Here is a 26,855-nt window from a genome sequence, read left to right on the forward strand (position 1 = left end):
GGGAGTGAATGGGAAAGGGTTGGGTCCACTGGGATTGTGTACAGTGGGAGTGAATGGGAACGGGTTGGGTCCATTGGGATTGTGTACAGTGGGAGTGAATGGGAAGGGGTTGTGTCCATTGGGATTGTGTACAGTGGGAGCAAATGGGAAGGGGTTTGGGTCCATTGGGATTGTGTACAGTGGGAATGAATGGGAAGGGGTTTGGGTCCATTGGGATTGTGTAAAATGGGAGTGAATGGGAAGGGATTGGGTCCATTGGGATTGTGTACAATGGGAGTTAGTGGGAAGGGGTTTGGGTCCATTGGGATTGCATACAGTGGGAGTGAATGGGAAGGGGTGTGGGTCCATTTGGATTGTGTGCAGTGGGAGTGAATGGGAAGGGGTTTGTATCCATTGGGATTGAGTACAGTGGGAGCGAATGGGAAGGGGTTTGGGTCCATTGGGATTGTGTACAGTGGGAGTGAATGGGAAGAGGTTTGGATCCATTGGGATTGTGTGCAGTGGGAGTGAATGGGAAGGGGTTTGGGTCCATTGAGATTGTGTGCAGTGGGATTGAATGGGAAGGGGTTTGGGTCCATTTGGATTGTGTGCAGTGGGAGTGAATGGGAAGGGATTTGGTTCCATTGAGATTCTGTACAGTGGGAGTGAATGGGAAGGGGTTTTGGTCCATTGGGATTGTGTGCAGTGGGAGTGAATAGGAAGGTTTTTGGGTCCATTGGGATTGTGTGCAGTGGGAGTGAATGGGAAGGGGTTTGGGTCCATTGGGATTGTGTACAGTGGGAGTGAATGGGAAGGGGTTTGGGTCCATTGGGATTGTGTGCAGTGGGAATGAATGGGAAGGGGTTTGGTTCCATTGGGATTGTGTGCAGTGGGAGAGAATGGGAAGGGGTTTCGATCCACTGGGATTGTGTGCAGTGGGAGTGAATAGGAAGGTTTTTGGGTCCATTGGGATTGTGTGCAGTGGGAGTGAATGGGAAGGGGTTTGGGTCCATTGGAATTGTGTACAGTGGGAGTGAATGGGAAGGGGTTTGGGTCCATTGGAATTGTGTACAGTGGGAGTGAATGGGAAGGGGTTTGGGTCCATTGGGATTGTGTGCAGTGGGAATGAATGGGAAGGGGTTTGGTTCCATTGGGATTGTGTGCAGTGGGAGAGAATGGGAAGGGGTTTCGATCCACTGGGATTGTGTGCAGTGGGAATGAATGGGAAGGGGTTTGGGTCCATTGGGATTGTGTGCAGTGGGAGAGAATGGGAAGGGGTTTGGATCCACGTCCCATCGCAAGTCACTGGCCTCCACCCCATATTGTCTGTCCCCGCCTGAATCCCGACCTCGGAGGTCAGGTGTGACCATTGAGACATCCTGCTCCTGCCCAGTTACTCCCGTAGTATGTGCTCAGTGGGATGTACCTGGTCTGTCTTGTTGGAGATACTGCGTAGGGTGTTGGTCTCCAGATAATCGGGCCTTGGAAGTATGTAGGGTTGCCTTCCATTTGCCACCACCTGTGGACCAGCCTCCGAATTATTCTGAACTTTCCGACTCTGCGGGGAAAAAGCGGGAGCCGTTAGCTCGAGGATTGGAGGAACAATCTTTCCTGTTACACTGTCAATCTCTCCTCTGTTGCATTCCTGACATGTTGGTCGTGGCCCAGTCGGTTTATGCATCCTTCCGAAGGTGTGGTGCCCAGAATTGGACACAGTCATCATCGGCAGACCCTCGGCAACGAGGAAGACTTGCTTCCACTCTTAAAAATGGGTCCTGAGGTGGCTGAACAGTCCAATAGGGAACCACAGTCCCTGTCACAGGTGGGACAGACAGTGGTTGAGGGAAGGGGAGGGTGGGACTGGTTTGCCGCACGCTCCTTCCGCTGCCTGCGCTTGGTTTCATGCACGCTCTCGGCGACGAGACTCGAGGTGCTCAGCGCCCTCCCGGATGCACTCCCTCCACTTAGGGCGGACTGGTCTTTGGGCCAGGGACTCCCAGGTGTCGGTGGGGGATGTTGCACTTTATCAGGGAGGCTTTGAGGGTGGTCCCTTGTAACGTTTCCTCTGCCCACCTTTGGCTCGTTTGCCGTGAAGGAGTTCCGAGTAGAGCGCTTGCTTTGGGGAGTCTCGTGTCTGGGGGACATGCGGACAATGTGGCCCTGCCCAGCGGAGCTGATCGAGTGTGTGGTCAGTGCTTCGATGCTGGGGATGTTGGCCTAGTCGAGGACGCTAACGTTGGTGCGTCTGTCCTCCCAGGGGATTTGTAGGATCTTGCGGAGACATCGTTGGTGGTATTTCTCCAGCGACTTGAGCTGTCTACTGTACGTGGTCCATGTCTCTGAGCCATACAGGAGGGCGGGTATCACTACAGCCCTGTAGACCATGAGCTTGGTGGCAGTTTTGAGTGCCTGGTCTTCGAACTCTCTTTTACTCAGGCGGCCGAAGGCTGCACTGGCGCCCTAGGAGGCGGTGTTGGATCTCGTCGCCAATGTCTGCCCTTGTTGACAAGAGGCTCCCGAGATATGGGAAACGGTCCACGTCGTCCATGGCACAGTACTCCAGTTGTGGCCACACCCGACATGACATACTGCGACCCCCGACCTTCGTGTCAGTGGCGAACTTGGACACATTGTTCGGCAGAGGCAGTGGGACCTAGCATAAGCGAAGCTCAACGCACGGGTCATCTCGCTTGGTCTCGGGGACCCCGCCTGAACCCTGACCCCAGAGATCTGAGCGAGTGCGCAGAAATTTGGCAGCCGGAGTATAATGTGGGAGGAGTGCGAGGTTATCCACTTTGGCAGGAAAAATAAAAAAACAAATGACTATTTAAATGGAGAAAGATTGCAAAGTGCCGCAGTACAGCGGGACCTGGGGGTACTTGTGCATGAAGCACAAAAGGTTAGTATGCAGGTACAGCAAGTGATCAGGAAGGCCAATGGAATGTTGGCCTTGTATTGGATTTTTGAGCGATAAGGGAGTGAAGGATTATGGGGAGCGGGCAGGGAAGTGGAGCTGAGTCCATGATCAGGTCAGCCACGGTATTATTGAATGGCGGAGCAGGCTCGAGGGGCCGAGTGGCTGACTCCTGCTCCTATTTCTGATGTTCTTATGGAGGTTGGACATCAGGCGTGGGGACTTCCGTCCCCATCACGCTCCTCGCGGCTGCTCTGAGGGACATTACCGGGTCTGTTTTGTTCGAGAGACTCTGCCCTGTGCTGGAGTCCGGACGATCGGGTCCGGGCAACTTGATGGGTCTCGTCCCACTCGAAGCGCTCTGTTGGGCAAAAAATGGCAGCGATTAGCACTGGGGGAAACATGGCGGTCCGTCCCACAAATCCATCAGCCCGCCCTCCTCCATCTATTATGCTCCTTAGCTGTCGGTCTTCCCTCCGTCGGCTTAGCACTCTCTCTCTCCGCATCACAAGGTCGTGGGTTCGAGCCCATTCAGCCCCTCGAGCCTGTTACACAGGAACAGGAGGAGGCCCATTCAGCCCCTCGAGCCTGTTACCCAGGAACAGGAGGAGGCCCATTCAGCCCCTCGAGCCTGTTACACAGGAACAGGAGGAGGCCCATTCAGCCCCTCGAGCCTGTTACCCAGGAACAGGAGGAGGCCCATTCAGCCCCTCGAGCCTGTTACACAGGAACAGGAGGAGGCCCATTCAGCCCCTCGAGCCTGTTACACAGGAACAGAAGGAGGCCCATTAGCCCCTCGAGCCTGTTACACAGCAAGCTTCCACAAACAGCAATATGATAATGACCCAGATAATTTATTTTAGTGATGCTGATGAGGGAAAAATATTGGCCTCAGGACACCGGGGAGAGTTCCCCTGCTCTTCTTCCAAATTGTGGCCATGGGATCTTTTAAGTCCACCTGAGAGGGCAGCAGAGCCTCGGTTTGACGTCTCATCCAAAAGATGGATCCTCCGACAGTACGGCGCTCCCTCAGTACTGCCCCTCCGACTGTGCGGCGCTCCCTCAGTACTGCCCCTCGACAGTGCGGCGCTCCCTCAGTACTGCCCCTCGACAGTGCGGCGCTCCCTCAGTACTGCCCCTCCGACAGTGCGGCGCTCCCTCAGTACCGCCCCTCCGACAGTGCGGCACTCCCTCAGTACCGCCCCTCCGACAGTGCGGCACTCCCTCAGTCCTGCCCCTCCGACAGTGCGGCACTCCCTCAGTACCGCCCCTCCGACAGTGCGGCACTCCCTCAGTACTGCCCCTCCGACAGTGCGGCACTCCCTCAGTACTGCCCCTCCGACAGTGCGGCGCTCCCTCAGTACTGCCCCTCAACACCGCATACCTTTCCATTATGCACCCGTTGTCCCTCCTTTGGCTTCTTGTTTTTCTTAACTGGAGAGGAACAAAAATAAGATGAACACACAATTCAACTTGTGGAGCCATCACCTCCCAGTCCCGTTCCCAAGTCTCAGAGGAAATCCCCCCTCCCGCGCACCCCCCGTCCCATGCCCACACCCCATCAGCGCGGGCATTATCCTCGGGGGCGATATATCGGCCTGGGAGGTCGAACAACGCAGACTCACGAGAATGATACCCCGGGGGATGAAAGGGTTAAATCCCGAGGGCAGGTCGCACAGACCGGGCTTGTGTTCCCGCGAGTTTAGAAGGTTAAGGGACGTTCTGATCGAGGGGTTTGAGACGATCAAACGATTCGATCGGGGAGATCGAGAGAGAAACCGTTCCCTCGGGTGGGGGCAGTCCAGAACAAGGGGGCGTCACCTTAAAATTCGAGCCAGGCTGCTCAGGGGTGATGTCAGGAAACATTTCTTCACACCAAGGGCAGCGGGAATCGGGAACTCTCTCCCCCAAAAAGCTGTCAAAGCCGGGGGTTAAATTGGGGCTTTCAAGACCGAGATAGATTTGTGTTGGGTCAGGGTATTAACAGTTACGGAGCGAAGGTGGGTAGATGGGGTTAACATACAGATCAGCCGCGATCTGATTGAGGGGCTGAATGGGCCTTCTCCTGTTCCTGTGTAACAGGCTCGAGGGGCTGAATGGGCCTCCTCCTGTTCCTGTGTAACAGGCTCGAGGGGCTGAATGGGCCTCCTCCTGTTCCTGTGTAACAGACTCGAGGGGCTGAATGGGCCTCCTCCTGTTCCTGTGTAACAGGCTCGAGGGGCTGAATGGGCCTCCTCCTGTTCCCTGTGTAACAGGCTCGAGGGGCCGAATGGGCCTCCTCCTGTTCCTGTGTAACAGGCTCGAGGGGCTGAATGGGTCTCCTCCTGTTCCAGTGTAACAGGCTCGAGGGGCTGAATGGGTCTCCTCCTGTTCCAGTGTAACAGGCTCGAGGGGCTGAATGGGCCTCCTCCTGTTCCAGTGTAACAGGTTCGAGGGGCTGAATGGGCCTCCTCCTGTTCCTGTGTAACAGGCTCGATGGGCTGAATGGGCCCCCTCCTGTTCTTGTGTAACAGGCTCGAGGGGCTGAATGGGTCTCCTCCTGTTCCAGTGTAACAGGCTCGAGGGGCTGAATGGGTCTCCTCCTGTTCCAGTGTAACAGGCTCGAGGGGCTGAATGGGCCTCCTCCTGTTCCAGTGTAACAGGCTCGAGGGGCTGAATGGGCCTCCTCCTGTTCCAGTGTAACAGGCTCGAGGGGCTGAATGGGTCTCCTCCTGTTCCAGTGTAACAGGCTCGAGGGGCTGAATGGGTCTCCTCCTGTTCCAGTGTAACAGGCTCGAGGGGCTGAATGGGCCTCCTCCTGTTCCAGTGTAACTGGCTCGAGGGGCTGAATGGGTCTCCTCCTGTTCCTGTGTAACAGGCTCGAGGGGCTGAATGGGTCTCCTCCTGTTCCAGTGTAACAGGCTCGAGGGGCTGAATGGGTCTCCTCCTGTTCCAGTGTAACAGGCTCGAGGGGCTGAATGGGTCTCCTCCTGTGCCAGTGTAACAGGCTCGAGGGGCTGAATGGGCTCCTTTCAAGACGCTCCTTAAAACCGACCTCTTTGACCAGGCTTTTGCTCACCTGCGGTAATTTCTACTTATGCAGCTCGGTGTCAAATATTTTTTACCCGATAATAATCGAGCTTGTTACATCGGAACAGGAGGCGGCCCATTATCTTGTGTGACGCTGCTTGGGACGTTTCACTACGTTAAAGGCGCTATATAAATAAAGTTATTGTTGGTCCACAATTCTATAAACTGTTGGATCGCGTGTTACAGCATTCTCCCTGATTTCCATCGCTCCGCCATTGGAGGCCGTGCCTTCAGCTGCCTGGGCCCCAAGCTCTGGTATTCCCTCCCTCAACCTCTCCGCCTCTCTCTCTTTCTCTCCTCCTTTTAAGGCACTCCTTGAAAACCGACTTCCTTGACCCAGCTTTTGGTCGCTTGTCCCCAACATCCCCTCGCGTGCGCTGGATGTTAAATTTTGTTTGATAATCGCTCCTGTGAAGTGGGTTTGGGCGGTGTATCAAGTTGTGGCTAGTGGTGACTGCGCGAGACAGACGCTCTCGTTCACCCCGCGCTCACAGACTTACATTTCCTGACCATCAGACAGACGATCAGGAGTACGATCAGGAGCAACGCTACCATGCAACCCACCACGATCCCAGCGATGGCTCCGGCACTCAGGGTGTCTGCAAAGGAACCAGAGGGATGTCAGCGACGGAGGAACTACAAGTCAAGACTTTATACAGGTTCGACACTGCTACAGGAACTGTCATTTAATGAGCCTCACATCCTTGTAAAGAAATGGTCTTTGTCGTTGGGTGTCAGCCGTGTCTCAGTGGGTCGCACACTTGCCTCTGGGTCAGAAGGTTGTGGGTTCAAGTCCCATTCCGGGGACGTGAGCACAGAACTCTAGGCTGACACTCCCAGTGCAGTGCTGAGGGAGCGCCGTACTGCGCTGTCGGAGGGGCGGTACTGAGGGAGCGCCACACTGCGCTGTCGGAGGGGCGGTACTGAGGGAGCGCCGTACTGCGCTGTTGGAGGGGCGGTGCTGAGGGAGCGCTGTACTGTCAGAGGGGCAGTACTGAGGGAGCGCCGTACTGCACTGACAGAGGGGCAGTACTGAGGGAACGCCGCACTGTCGGAGGGGCAGTACAGAGGGAGCGCCGCACTGCACTGTCGGAGGGGGCAGTACTGAGGGAGCGCCGTACTACACTGACAGAGGGGCAGTACTGAGGGAACGCCGCACTGCACTGTCGGAGGGGGCAGTACTGAGGGAGCGCCGCACTGTCGGAGGGGCAGTACTGAGGGAGCGCCGCACTGTCGGAGGGGCAGTACAGAGGGAGCGCCGCACTGTCGGAGGGGCAGTACTGAGGGAGTCTTCTTTCTTTATATGGGAGAGATAATGTTATACGAACAAATAGCACTAAAATAAGAAGCATGATATCCCTTTCATAAATCCGTGTTGACTCCGCCCAATCCTATTTTTATTTTCTAAGTGCTCTGTTACCTCGTCCTTAGTAATAGATTCTAGCATTTTCCCAATGACTGATGTCAGGCTAACTGGCCTGCAGTTCCCCGTTTTCTCTCTCCCTCCTTTCTCAAATAACGGGGTCACATTAGCTACCTTCCAATCCGCGGGAACCGTTCGAGAATCTATACAATTTTGGAAGGTGACAACCAATGCATCCACTATCTCTATCGCCACCTCTTTCAAAACCCTAGGATGTAGTCCATCAGGTCCAGGGGATTTATCGGCTTTGAGTCCCAGTAATTTCTCCAGTTTGATTATTTTTACTAATACAGGTACTAATATATATTTCAGTTCCTCATTCTCGCTAGACCAAAGATACACTACTATTTCTGGAAGGTTTATCGTATCTTCTTCAATGAAGGCAGGCACAAATTATTTGTTTAATTTCACTGCCATTCCCTTATTCCCCCCCATTATAATTTCTCCTGTCTCAGCCTGTAAGAGACCCACATTTCCTTTTGCTAATCTATTCCTTTTGCATACCTATGGAAGCTTTTACCGTCTGTTTTTACATCTCTCACTAGTTTACTCTCATATTCTATTTTCCCTTTCTTTGTCAATTTATTGGTCCTCCTTTGATGAATTCTAAAACCCTCCCAATCCTCGGGCTAACTACTCTCTTTTTGGTAACATTATAAGCCTCTTCCTTTGATCTAATACTATCTGTAGCTTCTCTCGTGGGACCACTTTTCCTGTGGGGCTTTTGTGCCTGAAAGGAAAGTATGTTTGTTGTAAATTATGTATTAATTCTTTAAATGCTAGCCATTGCTTATCCACCATCATACCGTTTGATACAGTTTCCCAATCGACCTTGGCCAACTCTCCCCTCGTACCTACCTAGTTTGCTTTGTTTAGATTGAAGATCCTAGTTTCTCTCGTTAGAAGAATGAGAGGTGATCTCATGGAAACATACAAGGGGGATTTGACAGGGTAGATGCAGTGAGGGTGTTTCCCCCCGGGCTGGGGAGTCTAGAACCAGGGGTCACACACAGTCTCAGGATAAGGGGTCGGCCATTGAGGACTGAGATGAGGAGGAATTTCTTCACTCGGAGGGTGGTGAATCTTTGGGATTCTCTGCCCCAAAGGGCTGTGGAGGCTCAGTCGTTGAGTATATTCAAGGCTGAGGTCGCTAGATTCTTTTTTTTTTTTTAGAGTCGAGGGGAATCAAGGATTGGATGGGAAAGTGGAGTTGAGGTCGAAGATCAGCCGCGATCTCATTGAATGGCGGAGCAGGCTCGAGGGGCCCAATGGCCGACTCCTGCTCCTAAATTCTCATGTTTTGGATTTAAGTAGATCACAGAAGAAAATAAAAAATAGGAGCAGGAGTCGGCCATTCAGCCCCTCGAGCCTGCTCCGCCATTCAATACGATCATGGCTGATCCGATCATGGACTCAGCTCCACTTCCCCGCCCGCTCCCCATAACCCTTCACTCCCTTATCGCTCAGAAATCTGTCCATCCCCGCCTTAAATATATTCAATGACCCAGCCTCCACAGCTCTCTGGGGCAGAGAATTCCACAGGTTCACGAGAAGAAATTCCTCCTCATCTCAGTTCTAAATTGCCGACCCCTTATTCTCAAACTATGCCCCCTAGTGCTAGATTCCCCCACGAGGGGGGAACATCCTCTCTGCCTCGACCTTGACGAGGCAACTCACTTTCAAACTCAATGTAAAATTCTATCATATTATGATCACTCTTCCCTAAAGGCCCCTTTACTATAAGGTTATTAACTAACCTTTTCTCATTGCTCAATACCAGATCTAAAATAGCCTGCTCCCGAGTTGGTTGCTCAGCATACTGATCGAGAAAACTGTCTTGTATACATTGCATGATTTTGTCCTCTGGACTGTTACTGCATATTTGGTTTGCCCGGTCTAAGTGCAGAATAAGGCTGGCGGCTTCACACTTACTGTTGACCGTGGCGGCGACGGACTGGGAGTCTGATGGTGTTCCTCGCTCCGACCCCGTCATAGGGACCACCCGGAAGGTGTATCCCAGATCGCCCCGCAGCTGGGACACGGTGGTGGAGCGCTGATCCATTCCGGCCACCTTCAGGGTCTGCCAGGAGGAGGTGCTGGAGGAGCGGGGGGAGGCGGAGGAGGAGGAGGAGGGAGCAGACCTCTGCGTTGTCACTTGGGACTGCACCAGGAAGGCAGTCACCACGTCCGTCTCACGAACGGCCCACGAGATGATGGCCGCCGTCCCGTTCAGGCGCCGTACCACCACGCCGGAGACCGAGGGCGCTGTGAGGGAGAGGCGGGAGTGTCAGTGCACGGGGGAAATGTGTTTTCATCCCCCTACCCCCCACCGTCCGTTCTCTCGTTTCCCCCCCCTCCTGACTCAGTCAGACCATCTGAACATCCATCCATCTCTCTCTCTCTCTCTCTCCTTCCCTCGCTCCTTCTCTCTCCCCCTCCCTCGCTCCTTCGCTCTTTCCCACTCTCTCCTTCCCACTCTCTCCCTCCCTCCCTCGCTCCTTCCCACTCTCGCTCCTTCCCACTCTCGCTCTCTCCATCCCTCTCTCTTTCCCCCTCGCTCCTTCCCCCTCTTTCCCTCTCTCTCCATCGCTCTCTCCCCCTCCCTCTTTCCCTCTCTCTCCATCACTCTCTTTCCCTCTCTCTCCATCACTCTCTCTCCATCACTCCATCACTCTCTCTCCTTCCCTCTCCATCACTCTCTCTCCCTCCCTCGTTCCCTCTCTCTCCATCACTCTCTCTTTCCCCCTCGCTCCTTCCCCCTCTTTCCCTCTCTCTCCATCGCTCTCTCCCCCTCCCTCTTTCCCTCTCTCTCCATCACTCTCTCTCCATCACTCTCTCTCCATCACTCCATCACTCTCTCTCCTTCCCTCTCCATCACTCTCTCTCCCTCCCTCTTTCCCTCTCTCTCCATCACTCTCTCTCCCTCCCTCTTTCCCTCTCTCTCCATCACTCGCTCTCCCTCCCTCTTTCCCTCTCTCTCCATCACTCTCTCTCCCTCCCTCTTTCCCTCTCTCTCCATCACTCTTTCTCCCTCCCTCTTTCCCTCTCTCTCCATCACTCGCTCTCCCTCCCTCTTTCCCTCTCTCTCCATCACTCTCTCTCCATCACACTCTTTCCCTCTCTCTCCATCACTCTCTCTCCCTCACTCTCCCTCCCTCTCTCCATCACTCTCTCTCCCTCCCTCTTTCCCTCTCTCTCCATCACTCTCTCTCCCTCCTCCTCCATCACTCTCTCTCCCTCCCTCCCGCATTCACTCTTAATCTTCCTCCAGCACCCTCTCCCCTCTGTCCGTCCCTCTCTTCCGCACTCTCTCTTTCGCGCTCCTTCTCCCTCCCTCTTTCCTTCTCTCTCTCCCTCCTTCCACTCTATCACTCCCTCTCGCTCTTTCACGCTCTTACTCTCGATCTGACACCCTCCCTCCCCGTCTCTCATTCATTCATTCCTTCCCTCCCTCTCTCTGCCTCCCTCCCTCCCTTTCTCTCACTCCTTCTCCCCTTACACGCTCTCTCTCAGCACCCACCCTCTCCCCCTCCCAAGCCTCATCCCTCCCTCTCCCACATCTTTCCTCCAACCCTCCATTCCTTGCCTCCACCCTCCCTCCCTCTCCGCCTTTTTCTCTCCTTCCCTTTCTCCCTCCCTCCTTGCATTCCTTCATCATCGCGCGGAAAAAATCCTGTAACTCCCTCCCTAACGGCGATGTTGGAGCACTGTGCACAGTTCTGGTCTCCATATACTTGGGTTAGACCACAGTTGGAGCACTGTGTACAGTTCTGGTCTCCATATACCTGGGTTAGACCACACTTGGAGCACTGTGTACAGTTCTGGTCTCCATATACCTGGGTTAGACCACACTTGGAGCACTGTGTACAGTTCTGGTCTCCATATACTTGGGTTAGACCACACTTGGAGCATTGTGTACAGTTCTGGTCTCCATATACTTGGGTTAGACCACACTTGGAGCACTGTGTACAGTTCTGGTCTCCATATACTTGGGTTAGACCACACTTGGAGCACCGTGTACAATTCTGGTCTCCATATACCTGGGTTAGACCACACTTGGAGCACTGTGTACAGTTCTGGTCTCCATATACCTGCGTTAGACCACACTTGGAGCACCGTGCACCGTTCTGGTCTCCATATACCTGGGTTAGACCACACTTGGAGCACTGTGTACAGTTCTGGTCTCCAAACACCTGGGTTAGACCACACTTGGAGCATTGTGCACAGTTCTGGTCTCCATATACCTGGGTTAGACCACACTTGGAGCACTGTACCCAGTTCTGGTCTCCATATACCTGGGTTAGACCACACTTGGAGCACTGTGTATAGTTCTGGTCTCCATATACCTGGGTTAGACCACACTTGGAGCACTGTGCACAGTTCTGGTCTCCATATACCTGGGTTAGATCACATTTGGAGCACTGTACCCAGTTCTGGTCTCCATATACCTGGGTTAGACCACACTTGGAGCACTGTACCCAGTTCTGGTCTCCATATACCTGGGTTAGACCACACTTGGAGCACTGTGTATAGTTGTGGTCTCCATATACCTGGGTTAGACCACACTTGGAGCACTGTGCACAGTTCTGGTCTCCATATACCTGGGTTAGATCACATTTGGAGCACTGTACCCAGTTCTGGTCTCCATATACCTGGGTTAGACCACACTTGGAGCACTGTGTATAGTTCTGGTCTCCATATACCTGGGTTAGACCACACTTGGAGCACTGTGCACAGTTCTGGTCTCCATATACCTGGGTTAGATCACATTTGGAGCACTGTACCCAGTTCTGGTCTCCATATACCTGGGTTAGACCACACTTGGAGCACTGTGCACAGTTCCGGTCTCCATATTTCAAAAGGCTATCGAGGCTTGTTGAAAGTACAATAACAGTTTGCGAGAATTTAACCAGAACTGGGAGGTTATAACTATCAGGAAAGGCTGGGGCTCATTTCTCTGGAGAAGAGAAGGCTGAGGGGTGAGCTGATGGAGGTGTGTAGATTATGAAGGGGTTCGATAAGGTAGACGTAGAGAAGATGTTTCCACTTGTGGAGGGAGACCAGAACTAGGGGCCATCAATATACGACAGTCACTAATAAATCCAATGGGGAATTCAGGAGAAACTTCTTTACCCAGAGAGGGGTGAGAATGTGGGAACTCGCTCCCACAGGGAGGGGTCGAGGAGAATAGCAGAGATACATTTAAGGGGAAGCTGGATAAACACATGAGGGAGAAAGGAATAGAAGGATATGGTGATGGGGTGAGATGGAGAGGGGAGGGAGGGGGCTGGTGTGGAACATAAACCCCGGCACGGAGCGGTGGGACATAAACCCCGGCACGGAGCGGTGGGACATAAACCCCGGCACGGAGCGGTGGGACATAAACCCCGGCACGGAGCGGTGGGACATAAACCCCGGCATGGAGCGGTGGGACATAAACCCCGGCACGGAGCGGTGGGACATAAACCCCGGCACGGAGCGATGGGGCCCAATGGCCTGTTTCTGGGCTGTACACTCGACGTGAGCCGAAATGAGAATGTGTTCAGCCCCCACCGAGCCTGGGGTTACCGGTCAGTCGCTGTGTTTGGGTGTTGTCTCCCAGAGGGTTGCGGCAGGAACAGCTGTAATCCCCGGTGCTGTTCTCCGCGGAAAAGGTCCGGATGCGCATTTCCTGCTGGTCCCGCGAAATAACGAATTTCTCCCCGCTGGCCAACTCGCTCCGCCCCCGGTACCAGCGACAGTCGGGGGAAGGGTTCGCCGTGACCTGGCATCTCAGGGTCACCGTGGCATCGCCCAGCGTGTCCGTGGCAACCAGCCGCGATGGGATGACGATTGGCGACACTGCAAAAACAGGAATTGACGATAAATCATCCCATAAGAACATAAGAAATAGGGGCAGGAGTCGGCCATTCGGCCCCTCGAGCCTGCTCCGCCATTTAATACAATCATGGCTGATCCGATCATGGACTCAGCTCCACTTCCCTGCCCGCCCCCTTATCCCGTTATCGGTTAAGAAACTGTCTATCTCTGTCTTAAATTTATTCAATGTCCCGGCTTCCACAGCTCTCTGAGGCAGCGAATTCCACAGATTTACAACCCTCTGAGAGAAGTAATTTCTCCTCATCTCAGTTTTAAATGGGCGGCCCCTTATTCTAAGACCATGCCCCCTAGTTCTAGTCTCCCCCATCAGTGGAAACATCCTCTCTGCATCCACCTTGTCGAGCCCCCCCTCATAATCTGATACGTTTCGATAAGATCACCTCTCATTCTTCTGAATTCCAATGAGTAGAGGCCCAACCTACTCAATCTTTCCTCTTAAGTCAACCCCCTCATCCCCGGAATCAACCGAGTGAACCTTCTCTGAACTGCCTCCAAAGTATATCCTTTTGCAAATATGGAAACCAAAACTGCACGCAGTACTCCAGGTGTGGCCTCACCAATACCCTGTATAACCGTAGCAAGACTTCCCTGCTTTTATACTCCATCCCCTTTGCAATAAAGGCCAAGATACCATTGGCCTTCCTGATCACTTGCTGTACCTGCATACTAACCTTTTGTGTTTCATGCACAAGTACCCCCAGGTCCCGCTGTACTGCGGCACTTTGTAATCTGTCTCCATTTAAATAATAACTTGCTCTTTGATTTTTTTTCTGCTAAAGTGCATGACCTCACACTTTCCGACATTATACTCCATCTGCCAAACTTCTGCCCACTCGCTGAGCCTGTCTATGTACTTTTACAGATTTTTTGTGTCCTCCTCACACATTGCTTTTCCTCCCATCTTTGTATCGTCGGCAAACTTGACTACGTTACACTCAGTCCCTTCTTCCAAGTCGTTAATATAGATTGTAAATAGTTGGGGTCCCAGCACTGATCCCTGCGGCACCCCACTAGTTACTGATTGCCAACCCGAGAATGACCCATTTATCCCGACTCTCTGTTCTCTGTTAGTTAGCCAATCCTCTATCCATGCTAATATATTACCCCCAACCCCGTGAACTTTTATCTTGTGCAGTAACCTTGAATGTGGCACCTTGTCAAATGCCTTCTGGCAGTCCAAATACACCACATCCACTGGTTCCCCTTTATCCACCCTGTTCATTACATCCTCAAAGAATTCCAACAAATGTGTCAAACATGACTTCCCCTTCATAAATCTATGCTGACTCTGCCTGACCGAATTTTGCTTTTCCAAATGTCCTGCTACTGCTTCTTTAATAATGGACTCCAACATTTTCCCAACCACAGATGTTAGGCTAACTGGTCTATAGTTTCCTGCTTTTTGTCTGCCTCCTTTTTTTTGTTAAATAGGGGCGTTACATTTGCAGTTTTCCAATCTGCTGGGACCTCCCCAGAATCCAGGGTATTTTGGTAAATTACAACCAATGCATCCACAGTCCCTGCCGCTACTTCTCTTAAGACCCTAGGATGCAAGCCATCAGGTCCAGGGGATTTATCCGCCTTTTGTCCCATTATCTTACTGAATACCACCTCCTTAGTGATTGTGATTGTGTTTTGTTCCTCCCCCACTATAGCCCCTTGACTATCCACTGTTGGAATATTGTTAGTGTCCTCTACTGTAAAGACTGATACAACATGTTTCTTCAGAGTTTCTGCTATCTCCATGTTCCCCATCACCAAAACTGCACGCAGTACTCCAGGTGTGGCCTCACCAATACCCTGTACAGTTGTAGCAGGACTTCCCTACTTTTATACTCCACCCCCCTTGCAATAGAGACCAACATTTCATTTGCCTTCCTGTTCACTTGCTGCACCTGCACAATAACTTTTTTGTGTTTCCTGCATATTTTGTCCGGTACACGGTGCTGTGAAGTGTCTGGGGTTGTTTGACCACGGTAAATGCACGATGCAAAGGTGCAATATTGTAAACCCCGCCCACCCTACCTGGCGTGACGACACAGCTTTTGGTCTCCACCTCTTGGCTGGCTACGCAGGTCACGTTCCTGCCGTCGAGGCTGGCCGGCGAGTTCTCGATCTGCACCAGTTGCGAGGTGGTGGTAACGTTACGTGACAGGCCGTCCCACCACACCCGAGCGCGGGGGAAGCCTCCCAGCCACGCGCAGGAGAACTGCAGGGCGGTGTTGTTCTCGGTCGACGCCACGGAGCACGTCGGGATTCCGGGAGGCAAGTCTGTTCAGGAAAAGAAGTCGGTTCAAAGGATTCATGTGCCGTCATTGGTTGCAAAAAGTAAGGAACGACTGGCATTTCATAGCGCCTTTCAGCACCAGCACCGGACGTCCCGAAACAGCCTCGCAGCCAACAAAGTACTTTTGGAGCGTGGTCACTGTTATAATGTGGGAAACGCGGCAGCCAATTGGCGCACAGCAAGCTCCCATGCACAGCGATGTGATGATGATAGATTACCTTATGATGATAGATTGAGTAGACTGGGTCTTTACTCATTGGAGTTCAGAAGGATGAGGGGGTGATCTTATAGAAACATTTAAAATAATGAAAGGGAGAGACAGGATAGAGGCGGAGAGGTTGTTTCCACTGGTCGGGGAGACTAGAACTAGGGGGCACAGCCTCAAAATACGGGGGAGCCAATTTTAAACCGGGTTGAGAAGGAATTTCTTCTCCCAGAGGGTTGTGAATCTGTGGAATTCTCTGCCCAAGGAAGCAGTTGAGGCTAGCTCATTGAATGTATTCAAGTCACAGATAGATAGATTTTTAACCAATAAGGGAATTAAGGGTTATGGGGAGCGGGCGGGTAAGTGGAGCTGAGTCCACGGCCAGATCAGCCATGATCTTGTTGAATGGCGGAGCAGGCTCGAGGGGCTAGATGGCCTACTCCTGTTCCTAATTCTTATGTTCTTTATGTTCTTATGTTCTTATGACCCAGATCACCTGTTTTTTGGTGTTGGTCGAAGGACGGATATTGGCCTCTGGACAATTCCCCTGCCAATAGTCCCGATATTCTTCCAATAATAGACGGGGAATCAATCCATCTCGGTCTTGAAAGCTCCAACTGATGCCCCCTTCCCCACTCCCAACCTCGGCAGCTCTTTGGGGGAAGAGAGTTCCCGATTCCCGCTGCCCTTTGTGTGAAGAAGTGCTCCCTGACATCACCCCTGAACGGCCTGGCTCGAATATTAGGGTGACGTCCCCTTGTTCTGGACTGCCCCCACCCGAGGGAACAGTTTCTCTCTCGATCTCCCCGATCAAATCCTTTAATCGTCTCAAATTCCTCGATCAGATCGCCCCTTAATCTTCTAAACACGTGGGAACACAGGCCCGGTCTGTGCGACCTGCCCTCGGGACTTAACCCTTTCAGCCTCGGGGTAACATTCTGGTGAATCTGCGTGGCTCCCCCCCCTGAGGCCAATATATCCTTCCTATGGGCTGCTGCACGCAGGACTGAACGTGGTTACTCCTGACAGGGTCAACTGAAGCATGACTAACAGTCCCTGGTATTCCAGCCACCCTTCATTCCATCCGGCTTTTTCATAGAAACATAGAAAATAGGTGCAGGAATAGGCCATTCGGCCCTTCGAGCCTGCACCACCATTCAATATGATCATGGCTGATCATGCAACTTCAGTACCCCATTCCTGCTTCCTCTCCATACCCCTTGATCCGTTTAGCTGCAAGCGCCACATCTAACTCCCTTTTGAATATATAGAACGAACTGGCCTCAACAACTCTCTGTGGTCGAGAATTCCACAGGTTCACAATTCTCTGAGTGAAGAAGTTTCTCCTCATCTCGGTCCTAAATGGCTTACCCCTTATCCTTCGACTGTGACCCCTGGTTCTGGACTTCCCCCAACATCGGGAACATTCTTCCCGCATCTAACCTGTCCCGTCCCCGTCAGAATTTTATATGTTTCTATGAGATCCCCTCTCATTCTTCTAAATTCCAGTGAATATAAGCCTAGTCGATCCAGTCTTTCTTCATATGTCAGTCCTGCCATCCCGGGAATAAGTCTGCCCACCAGCATTTAATGATGTTAGGACTTAAATCTGGCTGCTCGAAAGCTTTGAAAGTACTTGTATATATCTTTCTTCAGTCCAAAGTGCATGAGTTCCCACTGCCGTCGCACTAAACTGCAGCTGCCACAGCTTTGCCCACGCACTTAATCTCTCATTGTCCCTTTGCGACTTTCTGCTCCCATCCACAGGACATACCATGCCCAGGAGCAGGTCAGACACTGGGTAGTCTGCGGTGAGTGTCTCACCTCCTGACTCCCCAAAGCCTTTCCACCATCTACAAGGCACAAGTCAGGAGTGTGATGGCTCAGAGACATGGACCATGTAGAGTAGACACCTCAAGTCGCTGGAGAAATACCACCAACGATGTCTCCGCAAGATCCCGCAAATCTCCTGGGAGGACAGACGCACCAACGTTCGCGTCCTCGACCAGGCCAACATCCCCAGCATCGAAGCACTGACCACACTCGACCAGCTCCGCTGGGCAGGGCCACATTGTCCGCATGTCCCCAGACACGAGACTCCCAAAGCAGGCGCTCTACTCGGAACTCCTTCACGGGCAAGTGAGCCAAAGGTAGGCAGAGGAAACGTTACAAGGGACCACCCTCAAAGCCTCCCTGATATAAAGTGCAACATCCGCACCGACACCTGGGAGTCCCCGGCCCAAAGACCAGTCCGCCCTAAGTGGAGGGAGTGCATCCGGGAGGGCGCTGAGCACCTCGAGTCTCGTCGCCGAGAGCGTGCAGAAACCAAGCGCAGGCAGTGGAAGGAGCGTGCGGCAAACCAGTCCCTCCCCTTCCCTCAACGTCTGTCTGTCCCACCCTCCCTTTCCCTCAACCACTGTCTGTCCCACCTGTGACAGGGACTGTGGCTCTCGTATTGGGCTGTTCAGCCACCTAAGAACTGACTTTTAGAGTGGAAGCAAGTCTTCCTCGATTTCGAAGGACTGCCTATGATGATGATGATGTAACACTCCCCACTTGCCTGGATGAGTTGCAGCTCCAACAACACTCGAGAAGCTCGACACCATCCTGGACAAAGCCGCCCGCTCGATGGGCCACGCTCCCCACCACCTCCAACACTCACTCCCTCCACCACCTCCAACACTCACTCCCTCCACCACCTCCAACACTCACTCCCTCCACCACCTCCAACACTCACTCCCTCCACCACCTCCAACACTCACTCCCTCCACCACCTCCCACCTCCAACACTCACTCCCTCCACCACCGGCACACCGTGGCTGCGGTGTGCACTGTCTACAAGATACACTGCGGCAACTCGCCAAGGCTTCTTCGGCAGCACCTCCCAAACCCGCCACCTCTACCCGCCTCGAAGGACAAGGGCAGCAGGTCCATGGGAACACCCCCCCTCCACGTTCCCCTCCCAGTCACACATACACCATCCCTCGACTTGGAAATATATCGGCCGTTCCTTCATCGTCGCTGGGTCACAATCCCGGAACTCCCTCCCTAACAGCACTGTGGGAGCACCTTCACCACACGGACTGCAGCGGTTCAAGAAGAACAGAAGAACTTGAGCAGGAGCCGGCCATTCGGCCCCTCGAGCCTGCTCCGCCATTCAATGAGATCACGGCTGATCTTCGACCTCAACTCCACTTCCCCGCCCGATCCCTCACTTGCCCTGGACTCCAAAAATCTATCGATCTCAGCCTTGACTATACTCAACGACTGAGCCTCCACAGCCCTCTGGGGCAGAGAATTCCAAAGATTCACCACCCTCTGAGTGAAGAAATTCCTCCTGATCCCACTCCTCAATGGCCGAGCCCTTATCCTGAGACTGTGTGACCCCTGGTTCTAGACTCCCCAGCCCGGGGGGAAACCCCCTCCCTGCATCTACCCTGTCACTCCCCCTCAGAATCTGCTATGTTTCAATGAGATCACCTCTCATTCTTCTCAACTCGAGAGAGAGTATGGGCCCATTTTTCTCAATCTCTGCTCACAGGACAACCCTCTCATCCCGGGAATCAGTCTGGTGAAATAGTCATTGCACCACGACCTTCTCAAGGGGCAATTAGGGATGGGCAATAAATGCCGGCTTGGCCCGCGATGCTCACATCAAGAACAACTTACATTTATATAGCGACTTCAACATAGCACGATGTCCCAGGGCGCTTCACAGGAGTGTTACAACACAAAACAAATCCATTTAACACCGAGCCGCACAAGTAGAAATTAGGGCAGGTGACCAAAAGCTGGGTCAAAGAGGTCGGTTTTAAGGAGCGACTTAAAGTAAGAAAGAGAGGTGGAGAGAGGTTGAGAGGTTTAGGGAGGGAGTTTCAGAGCTTGGGGTCCAGGCAACAGAAGGCTCGGCCACCGATGGTGGAGCGATGGAAATCGGGGGAATGATCAACAGGGCAGAATTCGAGGCGTGCAGACATCTTGAGGGGTTGTGGGGCTGGAGGAGGTTACAGAGATAGGGAGGGGTGTAGGGGCTGGAGGAGGTTACAGAGATAGGGAGGGGGCGAGGGCCATGGAGAGATTTGTAAACAAGGATGAGAATTTTGAAATCGAGGCGTTGCCGGACCGGGAGCCAATGTAGGTCAGTGAGCACAGGGGGTGATGGGTGAGCGGGACTGGGTGTGAGTTAGGACACGGGGCAGTGAGCACAGGGGGTGATGGGTGAGTGGGACTCGGTGTGAGTTAGGACACGGGGGCAGTGAGCACAGGGGGTGATGGGTGAGTGGGACTCGGTGTGAGTTAGGACACGGGGGCAGTGAGCACAGGGGGTGATGGGTGAGCGGGACTCGGTGCGAGTTAGGACACGGGGCAGTGAGCACAGGGGGTGATGGGTGAGCGGGACTCGGTGTGAGTTAGGACACGGGGGCAGCGAGCACAGGGGGTGATGGGTGAGTGGGACTCCGCAAGATCCCGCAAATCTCCTGGGAGGACAGACGCACCAACGTTCGCGTCCTCGACCAGGCCAACATCCCCAGCATCGAAGCACTGACCACACTCGACCAGCTCCGCTGGGCAGGGCCACATTGTCCGCATGTCCCCAGACACGAGACTCCCAAAGCAGGCGCTCTACTCGGAACTCCTTCACGGGCAAGTGAGCCAAAGGTAGGCAGAGGAAACGTTACAAGGGACCACCCTCAAAGCCTCCCTGATATAAAGTGCAACATCCGCACCGACACCTGGGAGTCCCCGGCCCAAAGACCAGTCCGCCCTAAGTGGAGGGAGTGCATCCGGGAGGGCGCTGAGCACCTCGAGTCTCGTCGCCGAGAGCGTGCAGAAACCAAGCGCAGGCAGCGGAAGGAGCGTGCGGCAAACCAGTCCCACCCTCCCCTTCCCTCAACGTCTGTCTGTCCCACCCTCCCTTTCCCTCAACCACTGTCTGTCCCACCTGTGACAGGGACTGTGGCTCTCGTATTGGGCTGTTCAGCCACCTAAGAACTGACTTTTAGAGTGGAAGCAAGTCTTCCTCGATTTCGAAGGACTGCCTATGATGATGATGATGTAACACTCCCCACTTGCCTGGATGAGTTGCAGCTCCAACAACACTCGAGAAGCTCGACACCATCCTGGACAAAGCCGCCCGCTCGATGGGCCACGCTCCCCACCACCTCCAACACTCACTCCCTCCACCACCTCCAACACTCACTCCCTCCACCACCTCCAACACTCACTCCCTCCACCACCTCCAACACTCACTCCCTCCACCACCTCCAACACTCACTCCCTCCACCACCTCCAACACTCACTCCCTCCACCACCTCCAACATTCACTCCCTCCACCACCTCCAACACTCACTCCCTCCACCACCTCCAACACTCACTCCCTCCACCACCTCCAACACTCACTCCCTCCACCACCTCCAACACTCACTCCCTCCACCACCGGCGCACCGTGGCTGCGGTGTGCACCGTCTACAAGATGCACCGCGGCAACTCGCCAAGGCTTCTTCGGCAGCAACTCCCAAACCCGCCACCTCTACCCGCCTAGAAGGACAAGGGCAGCAGGTCCATGGGAACACCACCCCCTCCACGTTCCCCTCCCAGTCACACACACACCATCCCTCGACTTGGAAATATATCGGCCGTTCCTTCATCGTCGCTGGGTCACAATCCCGGAACTCCCTCCCTAACAGCACTGTGGGAGCACCTTCACCACACGGACTGCAGCGGTTCAAGAAGAACAGAAGAACTTGAGCAGGAGCCGGCCATTCGGCCCCTCGAGCCTGCTCCGCCATTCAATGAGATCACGGCTGATCTTCGACCTCAACTCCACTTCCCCGCCCGATCCCTCACTTGCCCTGGACTCCAAAAATCTATCGATCTCAGCCTTGACTATACTCAACGACTGAGCCTCCACAGCCCTCTGGGGCAGAGAATTCCAAAGATTCACCACCCTCTGAGTGAAGAAATTCCTCCTGATCCCACTCCTCAATGGCCGAGCCCTTATCCTGAGACTGTGTGACCCCTGGTTCTAGACTCCCCAGCCCGGGGGGAAACCCCCTCCCTGCATCTACCCTGTCACTCCCCCTCAGAATCTGCTATGTTTCAATGAGATCACCTCTCATTCTTCTCAACTCGAGAGAGAGTATGGGCCCATTTTTCTCAATCTCTGCTCACAGGACAACCCTCTCATCCCGGGAATCAGTCTGGTGAAATAGTCATTGCACCACGACCTTCTCAAGGGGCAATTAGGGATGGGCAATAAATGCCGGCTTGGCCCGCGATGCTCACATCAAGAACAACTTACATTTATATAGCGACTTCAACATAGCACGATGTCCCAGGGCGCTTCACAGGAGTGTTACAACACAAAACAAATCCATTTAACACCGAGCCGCACAAGTAGAAATTAGGGCAGGTGACCAAAAGCTGGGTCAAAGAGGTCGGTTTTAAGGAGCGACTTAAAGTAAGAAAGAGAGGTGGAGAGAGGTTGAGAGGTTTAGGGAGGGAGTTTCAGAGCTTGGGGTCCAGGCAACAGAAGGCTCGGCCACCGATGGTGGAGCGATGGAAATCGGGGGAATGATCAACAGGGCAGAATTCGAGGCGTGCAGACATCTTGAGGGGTTGTGGGGCTGGAGGAGGTTACAGAGATAGGGAGGGGTGTAGGGGCTGGAGGAGGTTACAGAGATAGGGAGGGGGCGAGGGCCATGGAGAGATTTGTAAACAAGGATGAGAATTTTGAAATCGAGGCGTTGCCGGACCGGGAGCCAATGTAGGTCAGTGAGCACAGGGGGTGATGGGTGAGCGGGACTGGGTGTGAGTTAGGACACGGGGCAGTGAGCACAGGGGGTGATGGGTGAGCGGGACTGGGTGTGAGTTAGGACACGGGGCAGTGAGCACAGGGGGTGATGGGTGAGTGGGACTCGGTGTGAGTTAGGACACGGGGGCAGTGAGCACAGGGGGTGATGGGTGAGCGGGACTCGGTGTGAGTTAGGACACGGGGCAGTGAGCACAGGGGGTGATGGGTGAGTGGGACTCGGTGTGAGTTAGGACACGGGGGCAGTGAGCACAGTGGGTGATGGGTGAGTGGGACTGGGTGCGAGTTAGGACACGGGGCAGTGAGCACAGGGGGTGATGGGTGAGCGGGACTCGGTGCGATTTAGGACACGGGGCAGTGAGCACAGGGGGTGATGGGTGAGTGGGACTGGGTGTGAGTTAGGACACGGGGCAGTGAGCACAGGGGGTGATGGGTGAGCGGGACTCGGTGCGAGTTCGGACACGGGGGCAGCGTGCACAGAGGGTGATGGGTGAGCGGGACTCGGTGCGAGTTAGGACACGGGGGCAGTGAGCACAAGGGGTGATGGGTGAGTGGGACTTGGTGCGAGTTGGGACACGGGGGCAGTGAGCACAGGGGGTGATGGGTGAGTGGGACATGGTGCGAGTTAGGACACGGGGCAGTGAGCACAGGGGGTGATGGGTGAGTGGGACTCGGTGTGAGTTAGGACACGGGGCAGTGAGCACAGGGGGTGATGGGTGAGTGGGACTCGGTGTGAGTTAGGACACGGGGCAGTGAGCACAGTGGGTGATGGGTGAGCGGGACTCGGTGCGAGTTCGGACACGGGGCAGTGAGCACAGTGGGTGATGGGTGAGCGGGACTCGGTGCGAGTTCGGACACGGGGGCAGCGTGCACAGAGGGTGATGGGTGAGCGGGACTTGGTGCGAGTTAGGACACGGGGCAGCCGAGTTTTGGATCAGCTCGAGTTTACGTGGGGTAGAACATGGGAGGCCGGCCAGGAGTGCGTTGGAATGGTCAAGTCTGGAGGTAACGGATGCAGGGACGAGAGTTTGAGCAGCGGAAGAGCTGAGGCAGGGGGCAGAGTCGGGGGTGAGGTTATTGGGCTGGAAGTGGGCAGTGTTGGTGAGGCAGGGACGGAGGGTAATTGACACTCACCGTAGACGGTAACCGTGAGCGTCTTCCTCTTGTTGACGTCCAGCTTACTGTTGGAGACGATGCAGCTGTAGCGACCGGCCTGGTCCAGTTGGATGCGCTCGAGGACCAGCACGGGGTCGGAGGGCACTCCGGAGTCCCCGCTCTCCCCCAGGCTCCAGAGGTACTGGGCGGGCGGCTCGGAGCTGGTGTTGCAGGTCAGCGTCACGTTGGCGTTCCGCAGGACGTACCGTGTCGGGTCGGGGTCAGAGGTCGCGGCGATCGCCACGCTGGGGATATCGGGGCCGTCTGCGATCGAAGGACAAAGCTCGCGTTGAGAGAGAGCGAGAGGGCAGCAGTGCGTGAAGACACGGTAAATGAAACACGCCAGGCTACAGCGCACCCTTCACCATCCACAGACGTTCCAACCCGCCTCGCCACCCAATGAACGGCTGTGTGTTTGAAGTGCGCTCACTGTTGTAATGTGGGAAACGCGGCAGCCAATTAGCGCACAGCAAGCTCCCACACACAGAGTCGGAATAAATGCTTCATTCTCTGGTTGGTAACCAGTAACTAGTGGGATGCCGCAGGGACCAGTGCTAGGACCCCAAATATTTACAATCCATATTATCGACTTGGAAGAAGGGACTGAGTGTAACGTAGCCAAGTTTGCTGACGATACAAAGATGGGAGGAAAAGCAATGTGTGAGGACACAAAAAATCTGCAAAAGGACATAGACAGGCTCAGTGAGTGGGCAAAAATTTGTCAGATGGAGTATAATGTTGGAAAGTGTGAGGTCATGCACTTTGGCAGAGAAAAAAAAATCAAAGAGCAAGTTATTATTTAAATGGAGAAAGATTGCAGTAAAGCGGGACCTGGGGGTTACTTGTGCATGAAACACAAAAGGATAGTATGCAGGTACAGCAAGTGATCAGGAAGGCCAATGGTATCTTGGCCTTTATTGCAAAGGGGGATGGAGTATAAAAGCAGGGAAGTCTTGCTCCAGTTATACAGGGTATTGGTGAGGCCACACCTGGAGTACTGCGTGCAGTTTTGGTCTCCATATTTACGAAAGGATATACTTGCTTTGGAGGCAGTTCAGAGAAGGTTCACTCGGTTGATTCCGGGGATGAGGGGGTTGACTTATGAGGAAAGGTTGAGGAGGTTGGGCCTCTACTCATTGGAATTCAGAAGAATGAGAGGTGATCTTATCAAAACGTATCAGATTATGAGGGGGCTCGACAAGGTGGATGCAGAGAGGATGTTTCCACTGATGGGGGAGACTAGAACAAGGGGCATGGTCTCAGAATAAGGGGCCGCCCATTTAAAACTGAGATGAGGAGAAATTTCTTCTCTCAGAGGGTTGTAAATCTGTGGAATTCGCTGCCTCAGAGAGCTGTGGAAGCTGGGACATTGAATAAATTTAAGACAGAAGTAGACAGTTTCTTAACTGATAAGGGGATAAGGGGAGCGGGCAGGGAAGTGGAGCTGAGTCCATGATCGGATCAGCCATCATCGTATTAAAGGGCGGAGCAGGCTCGAGGGGCCGAATGGCCGACTCCTGCTCCTAATTCTTAATTCTCTCATATGTAAGTGTCAACACTGTTGTAATGTGGGAAACGCCAATTTGCGCAAAGCAAGCACCCACAAACAGCGATGTGATCATGACCCAGATCATCTGTTTTTTTCAGTGATCTTGGTGGAGGGATAAATATTGGCTCCAGGACACCGGGGAGAACTCCCCCTGCTCTTCTTGGAATTTGTGCCTTGGGATCTTTTATGTCCACCCGAGAGGGCAGACGGGGCCTCGGGTTTAACGTCTCATCCGAAAGACAGCACCTCCGTCAGTGCGGCGCTCCCTCAGTACTGCCACTCCAACAGCGCAATGCAGCGCTCCCTCAGTACTGCCCCTCCAAAAGTGCAGCGCTTCCTCAGTACTGCCCCACCGACAGCGCAATGCGGCACTCCCTCAGTACCGCCCCTCCGACAGTGCGGCGCTCCCTCAGTACTGTCCCTCCGACAGAACGGCACTCCCTCAGTACTGCCCCTCCGACAGAACGGCACTCCCTCAGTACTGCCCCTCCGACAGTGCGGCGCTCCCTCAGTACTGCCCCTCCGACAGTGCAGCGCTCCCTCAGTACTGCCCCTCCGACAGTGCGGCACTCCCTCAGTACTGCCCCTCCGACAGTGCGGCGCTCCCTCAGTACTGCTCCTCCGACAGTGCGGCGCTCCCTCAGTACTGCCCCTCCCACAGTGCGGCGCTCCCTCAGTACTGCCCCTCCCACAGTGCGGCGCTCCCTCAGTACTGCCCCTCCCACAGTGCGGAGCTCCCTCAGTATTGCCCCTCCCACAGTGCGGCGCTCCCTCAGTACTGCCCCTCCGACAGAACGGCACTCCCTCAGTACTGCCCCTCCGACAGTGCGGCGCTCCCTCAGTACTGCCCCTCCCACAGTGCGGCGCTCCCTCAGTACTGCCCCTCCGACAGAGCGGCACTCCCTCAGTACTGCCCCTCCGACAGTGCGGCACTCCCTCAGTACTGCCCCTCCGACAGTGAGGCACTCCCTCAGTACTGACCCTCCGACAGTGCGGAGCTCCCTCAGTACTGCCCCTCCGACAGTGCGGCACTCCCTCAGTACTGCCCCTCCGGCAGTGCGGAGCTCCCTCAGTACTGCCCCTCCCACAGTGCGGAGCTCCCTCAGTACTGCCCCTCCCACAGTGCGGAGCTCCCTCAGTACCGCCCCGAAGACTCACAGTAAACGATGAGCTGCCTCTTCGCGGTTCCGTTGCTGAAGGGGTTTCTGGCGAAGCAGGAGTACGTGCCTGCGTCTGTTCGCACTACGCCCTGGATCGTCAACCCATCGCCGGCCACCACCAGGTGCGTGTCGCTGACGATGGGCGTGCCGTCTTTGGCCCAGGTCAGGACGTCCCAGGTCCCCGTCGTCATGGAGCAGGTCAGGGTCGCGGTGGGGTCGTGCTCCTTGACCTCAGCCGCGGGGACCGTCACTGCAACGTTCGAGATCATCTCTGAGGGGTCGGAAGAGGAGAGAGAGAGACACACATCGCATCATCATAGAAACTCGGACCTCTCCGGAGGAGGCCGATGGGCCCATCGCCCCCCACTGTGCCGGCTCTTTGGTGGGGTTTTCCGATTAATCCCACTCCCACTCTTGGCCACA

General features: G+C 54.3%; 1 long non-coding RNA gene across 1 annotated transcript; it reads right to left on the reverse strand.

Moving 5' to 3' along the window:
• Window positions 1-1,514: 1,514 nt before the first annotated feature.
• Window positions 1,515-4,327, reverse strand: LOC139240412 (uncharacterized). Its single transcript, XR_011588719.1, has 3 exons — window positions 4,278-4,327; window positions 3,162-3,254; window positions 1,515-1,537 (listed from the first exon to the last, which is right to left on the reverse strand). It is a non-coding gene; the product is annotated as an uncharacterized lncRNA (long non-coding RNA).
• Window positions 4,328-26,855: the final 22,528 nt, after the last annotated feature.

This window comes from Pristiophorus japonicus, chromosome 31 (assembly GCF_044704955.1).
Source record: "Pristiophorus japonicus isolate sPriJap1 chromosome 31, sPriJap1.hap1, whole genome shotgun sequence".
Lineage (NCBI taxonomy): Eukaryota > Metazoa > Chordata > Chondrichthyes > Pristiophoridae > Pristiophorus > Pristiophorus japonicus.